Raw genomic sequence first — 7556 nt, 5'->3', positions numbered from 1 at the left:
TGCAGCTGCCTGAATCCTTTCTTTTTGTGAGGCATTTTTCTGCCTCATTCACTGCACATTCAGTTTGCATATTCTGAAAACAAATTATGTGGGAAAATCAGAGACAACTTCATTCACCGAGGATCATGTTTCATACACTGAAGGAAGCAGTGATCATATAAAAAAAGTACTAAGTGACCACTATTGAAGGCCCATACATCATCATGCTTAAAAAAGTTCTCCAAATGAAGATTGCACACATAGCACTTTCCAGAATAAAAAACTTGCAACTTTATCATGCCTTTAAAATTGGGCCTTCTGTGCTGCTTTTTGGTTTGGGTTGGGCTGGGGGTGGGTTTTGGGTTTGGGGTTTTTTTTTTGCTTTAATAGGAATATAACTTCTTAAACATTTAAAAAAATATAGGAAGATGCATACGTACCTTTTCTGCCCTGCCTCTTCAGAAAGTTCATCATGTGGAAATACATTTACCCCACACAGGGTCTGAACAATACTGGACCATTCAGACTGGCAGCACAGACAACTGCCCAGTAACTTCTACACAGAGAACTCAGAAGAGAGGTCACAGATCTTTTCATTGTTTCTAAAGCTATTTGATGATGGCAGATGCACACATTGGCTCCAGGGATTAACTCCAGGCTCTCAGAGGTGTCTCCTTCTTCCTCAGCCATTCTACTTTTGTTTTCTCCTCCTAATCAAGTTCTCTTTGTCTTCTTCAATATGCTGCTGCCCAGGAGACTTGTATTCTAGTCAGACTGCATCTGTAGTTCTCCACGTTAGTGGTTGAACAAGGAAAGCCTCAGACGTTATCCACAGTCTTAGTTTTAGCACTACAATAACTTTCAGTACCATAACAGAAATTTTAGATGTTCTGCTGAGCTCTGGAGTCCTCAAACTAAGGTACCTCTTTGTTAGCTAGCAGGGAGACAGGGCTATAGCAACAGCTGTAAGGGTCCGATGACCACACTACCTACAAGATGCAGCAGAATAAAAGTCTAATTAATATATAGGAGCTGTGTAGCAATGGAGGACTCTACATATAGCTACAATCTTTCTGAAAATTATAAACCATACCATTTGCATGTAGAAGTAAAAACAATGAAATTGACTAGTTTATAGGTAAGATAGATCTATTAGTATTTACTGAACAGATGGGAATTGTTTTTCCAGGGCTTATTTGGCCAAAATTTGATGGCAGTCATAAAAAATAGCAAATTCACATCACTAGTATCAGAGAGCTTCTGCTGCCAAATTCCAAGTCCCTGCTCCAAAATGTGACAATACTAGACCTGATAGTTCTAAAATCTCAGTACCAGGGAAACTAAATGTGAGAAACATGACCCTTCCCTAAGGGCTCCCAAGATGATCCTGGGAACTCTAAGCGACCAAGACTGACCTCCATATTGGGAAAATTAATGGTAAAAACTATTGGTAGAAACTATTACAGATGCAATACTGAAGGACAGGTGGGTAAATATGGTATACTTAGGGAGGAGTGACCATCACTTCTGTAAGTGTAAAATAATGCACATTGGGAAAACAAAATGCAATTGCATATATATAAAAATGGATTCTAAGTTGCTATTAATTCCTCCTCCCTCTCCTGAAAATTTTGATGCTATTGCGGTTAGTTCTTCAAAGAGAACAAACTCTTAGTTAGTATTAATGTTAAAAATTATTGTAATATGAAAATAAAAATAAGCAATGATAATAAGTGAAGAAAACTAAAATTCAGAAGAGAACAACATTGTCCTGCTGTATGCATAGATGGTATGGCCACATCTTGACTACCTAAGAAAGAATAAATTAGTGTAAGAGGTGTAGAGAAAGGTGACAAAGATAACAAGAGGAATTGAACTGCTTCACTTCAAGCCAAGAACTTGCTTGTAGTTTCTCCCAAAATACAACAGAATCCTTCTTCCCTGACAGATACAATAAAGGTATAGAATTAGGAGTTGGAGTTGGAATGTGTGTTGGGAATTATTATTTGTCATTTCTAAAATGAAAGAAACAGAGCACTAAGTTAGAAAATCAGTCATTTACAAATTAAGTCAAACTGGAAATCATTTCTATTACAGAAACTAAAAATATCAATGGCTTTAGAAGCTATTGCATAAATTTGTGGAGTGTATATCCATTGGTAGCTAATGAGCACTGTGAAACCAGATGCGAAAACAAGCTCCAGAAATACCAGACTCACAACCTGTCAGAAGATAAGCATGTATACCAATGCAAGGGCCACTCTATGCTTGACCTGTTTCCTATATTCCTCCCAGGTATCTGCTGTCGTTAGCAGCAGCAGCCTGACATTTCATTTCACTCTCTGGCTCTTCTCACTTTCTTACGTTACTGAGAGATAGTAACACAGCAAGCCTATGCCAGATAAACAAGCAAAAACATTCACTGATCTGCATGTGGCCCAGATTCCTATGCTTTTTTCAGTTTCCAATAACTCCATAATTGTTATGTTTTCACCCTGAAGAAAATATTTCACTGATACCGTGAAAATTGTCCTTTTCCCAATCACCCAGAGCTACTGATTTATGGAGGTGCCTTATTTTCCAACGTGTGTTTAAATTCTAATTTATTATTCTGTTATTTAAAATTATAATTAGTTGAAAATGTAATATTAGCTTTGACCGAAAATACATTGTATTTCTTAAAGTAATGCAACTAGGCTTCTCACTGATTTCTCCATTTCCACAAATGGGATGAAGTGCATATAAGAAAACATCCATTTTATGCAAACCCTTTGGTAGCTCAGGATATGATCTCAACAAGGCAAATGAACTGTTAATGTGGTGATGGAGCCAGAAAAAAGATATCCCCCGAAACTGATGGCACTTTGTTAAAAAAGTACGGTTTAAGTAATAAAAACTTAAAATTCTGAAAGTAGGGTCATGGCAGAAGCCAAGTCTCCACTGTACAACTTTCTCGTGCATTAATTTTTTTAAAATATTTTCTTCAGTGGGAGTATTAATATGATGTCTCTCTGTTTTAATGGAATTTGTAAGGCTTGAATATATTTACATACACGCATATCACTCTAGGAGCTCACAAAACTCTGATTGTTTTGTGAATTTGAATTATGCATACAAAAACAGACTGACAGAAATACAGTTTTTCCCTCTGCCAAATATGATTGAAACTGGCCAGCAGGTTCAAAAAATTATTTAGAGACAGACTGCAATATATGACTGTAAAAACTTGATTTCCCCATGAGAATTTTAATGGGAAGAGCTGTAGAGAAGGAAAGGAATTCTGGACCCTACTGTAATGGAGATGAGCTGAAGTAACAGGAATGAAAAGACAGTATTAATTAAGTAAAGAGAAAGGCCACAGAAGTATTTAAAGAAACTATTCACTCCAACTGCTATCTCAAAATGGCATTATTCTGAATGGGAAGGAACTTTTGCTGAAATAAAACATTTCTGAAATTCAGAAGTAGCAAATACTGTTGCTCATTCAGAAAGCAACATGTACAACTATGAATCAATGATTTGAAGTATGTATCAGATGCTGTCCAAATATCAGTCAACTTCAAGACAGGAGGCCTTTGTAAGCACAGGCATATAAGAAAGCTTAGAAAAGAATAATCTTGCATTTAGTAATGATACTTCAACACATTTATGTACTGCAATAAAACTATTAAGTTTGACTTTGATCTTCTTGGTAAGTGTATCAGAAAATAGTGAGGTCCTTCATGTCTGTACTGGTCTGGATGACAGCAAAGGAGCTGACAAACTGGTATTTTTTTCTGAATATTAAAGATTTTTTCTTTTAAATTGTATCATCAGAAAAAAAAAGTATATTCTTAGCAATTATACATCCAAGTGTATCAACAAAGTCAGTGTATCAATGAGAAAATAGGCATCAACAGTGTATTGAAATGTAGGATTGTGCCAATTTGATCTGCAGGACCCTAGATTTTCCTAAGTATTCACTGAACAGATTGCTGCAAAGAATGTGAACTAAAAAAAGTGTTGACTTAAGGTATGGAAATTGTAAACCATTAGCATGCTGTATAAAACTCATGAAGTACTTTTAGTTTAAATACAATTAATCTTTCATTAATTACGTAAGTATATAATTTATGTATTACTAGGATCTTATATACTTACGCAAAGGGATCCACCTAAAATCTAAGGCACGTACACAGAACAGAAGTGTTAATGAACTATCAAGCATTATTAATCTGAAGTGTTAGGAAGGGGGAACAATTCAGTTTATAGGCAAATTCACAAGTCACTAGAGCTCCAATAGTAAAACTATACCCAAACCAATCATGTTTTCTAGAATATTTAATCTTATCTAATGCCTCCAAAGAAGTATTAAAAGGTTTAGTATTGGTGGTAAGGCCCATAGAAAAATAATATTCCTAAGATTTTCAACTCTTTGAGTAGTAACACTTCACTGAAAAAAGCAAACTCCGAAGTATCTGATGCTTCTTCCATTTTTTGTTTAATCCCAGGGGAATTCTTGCAAGAAAACTTAAATATGTTCATTCCTTTCTTTTCAAGATGCTAAGCTATTAATACTGTAGTAATAAAGTCAAATTGATTTTATGTTGGGTCCATAGTCTCCCAAGCCTATTTGGTGTGTTGTTTGATAAATGAGGAAATTCAATGGAGTGTGAGTAGGTTAACTAGTGATTGATCAAATTATATCCACTAAGTAATGAGAAAAATGTGTAACAGTGGGAAGAAGGATTCTGGCTCAGAAAAGTAAATGAGACTAAACCCAAGTAAACTCAGCTAAGCTGGTTTTTTTTTTCGTTCTGACAGAATAATTTGTAACTATCCCCTCTGACAAATGTCTTGTCTACCTGAAATAAAGGTCTATGCAAAAACTTTATAAAAAGCAGGCACAAAGAGCATGTGGGAGCCCAGCTTTATCTTGTGTAAAATAATTGAGTTCACCTGAGTTGCAAGTTCATAGTGCTTGTGAAATACTTTGTATAAAAGTATTACTGGTCTTACAAAGTACTTGCAAGAAATATGAACTATCTTGTTTCATAGTTCACTTTAAAACTTTACAACAAATATGAAGATACACAAATGATGATGAAACTGCCTCATATTTTTGTGCACAGCTTCATCATTATTTTTTTTATGTTTAAATAAAAACTGCTGCATCTCTACTTGCATTAATTCATGTAACTTGTTGGCTAACAGTAGAGGCTAAAGACAGTGCTGATTCTCACGGTACTTCTAACTAAACAGAAGTTATCACTCTACATTAAGTGTTCTGGCAGTGGTCCTAGATATCCCATGTGGTAAATACACAAAAGGTACTTCACTGCTTTTTAATAATTTGTTTTCAAATCAAGTAACTATAGTATGGACCTGGGTACCACTGTGCACTTCCACACAGCTACATGGCTACCATTGAAGTTTTCTTTGGCATTCACATTTGAAATAATGCTACTATGTGCTGCTAAATACAGGAGAGTGGACATCAGGGCTCGCATTAGAATCTGAGAGAATGAGAAAGCTCCAGCCCAGTTACAACTCAGTGGTCAATACTTTGGTGCAGGGATTAAAGCAACCACTGTGAAAACAGGGATGGGGAATGGACGTTTCAAAGCTGTTACCCACGATGACTATATGTGGTCCACACATATTGCACCAGGCTATACTTGCACAGGAGATGGGCTGCAGCACTGCTAGCATCTTCAGTAAATGTGCAGTTACTGTGATGTGTGTCAAAAGAGTATAGAAATAACTCTGAAAAGTGTAATTTCACCAGTCAATGTTGGAATTAAAAGATCTGGTATATGATTTCATTACAATCTGAGTCAGGAGTCTTTTTTGGTACTGAAGGCTTGACCACGCTCTCGTGCTCCAGCTATTCTCTCAGTCACTAACTGTCCTAGACACTGAACTGTTCCTCAGCAGCTTAGTTAGTATTGGTGCCAAGCCAGTACTGCATGGATGGACAAGAACCTAAAACAGGAAAAAAGAAATTGGCAAAAGGTGGGACATAATCCAAAGCCAGAGTTCTTGTTCTTCAGCCACAGGGTCCTTTTGTTATGGCTAGCTGCCAAAAAAGACTGGAAAATTAGTGTATGTTTAATAATTTCCTCAAGGGAATTTTATGGTGTGAAACCTATTAATTATACCAAGTATGCATTTGGGCCAGAAAATACTATATTTCAGGTTAGAAGACATACTCAGCAATCACAAGTTTCATTGTTATTTTGGGTTAGTAAGACATGATATAATTACAATAAAGTAGATATTATTTTTGTAATTTTTTACAAGATATTAAAAATAATTTGTACAGATACTACTCAACTATCTAGATACAGTCATCGACAATGTGAAACCACGTGAAGAACTGAATAATGACTTTAAAGCTATTAGGCAACAAAACAGTCTAAAACATACGTAATGCCTTGCTTATCATTTAAAAAGAATTGAGTTAAATAGAAAGGTTACTTGAGATACTCTTTGGCAAAAATTCTCCAGGTAGATGCTTGAGATTGTTTTGTATGTTTGCACATGCCTACAGACATGGAAGAATTTTTAGTTTATTTTTCCCAGAGCTATTGATTTAAAGAATCTATAGCAGAATGGACAGGAACTTAGTGTGGAATCCATTTTCAGGGCTATTTTTCAATTTCCTGTGATCAGATGACCAAGATTTAGTTGAAGACTTTTTAAACCAAAGTAAACCGCAAAAACTAGTACTGCAAAATACCTTTTATTTTTATTTTTGTCTTGGTATTTTGGAAGATGCTGTTCTTGGGCCTTTCCTTAGATTGCCAGCACTGTTCCTTGCCTCTTTATCTGAGTTACACAAAAAGCTTTATAAGGCCGATTTTTGTGTTTATTTTGAATTTCCATTAAACCTAGTAGTCACAAAGAAAATTTTGTCCCTTAGATAAACTGATTTTACTTCAAGTTTTGGTGCAGCTGTGAAAAAACAGGACTTAAAAGAATTATAAGACTTGGCCTTTTAAACAATGAACTTGGAGGAAACCTACAACACGGAAAAAATAGATGTTTCAAACTAAAGACATTAAGATTCAGTTCTTTCTGAGCTGATCTCAGAGCGACTCAAGCTCGATGGAGGTTATGACCGCTAAGGCCCGGCCCGATTCAGATAAAGCTGGAGTAGCTTCAGGGCTGCTCTAGCTGTTTGACAAAGGTTGCTATTATGCTGTTGTGCCATCTAGGGATCACGAGAGTGCAATACCCAGGGGCATGCTCCAACAAATTCAGGGCCTGGAAAATCATGGGTTTAGTTTGTGTGAGCCTCAAATACTTTTATTTCAAGGATTACTGTAGGCAATAGTCACATCTGCTTTTCATCCTCCTACCCTTGCATTACACAAATGAGGAGATGGGATCAAGACTGGCCAAAAAATATGTTGTCAATTTAGGGAATGTCATGAGTTACTGTTTGGGAGCTGCAATTTCCGTATTCAAGAACTAATGAGAATCCTTCAGAGTCAGACTGAAATAGACCACTACCATTTATTTCCCCCTCCATAAGTTGAAGCTCTGAATGTAACATTATCCTACACTTCAGGTCTGCTGATCTGCCAAATACG

The sequence above is a fragment of the Falco naumanni genome, chromosome 4 (genome assembly GCF_017639655.2).
Source record: "Falco naumanni isolate bFalNau1 chromosome 4, bFalNau1.pat, whole genome shotgun sequence".
Classification (NCBI taxonomy): domain Eukaryota; kingdom Metazoa; phylum Chordata; class Aves; order Falconiformes; family Falconidae; genus Falco; species Falco naumanni.
This window is presented reverse-complemented; position numbering follows the sequence as displayed.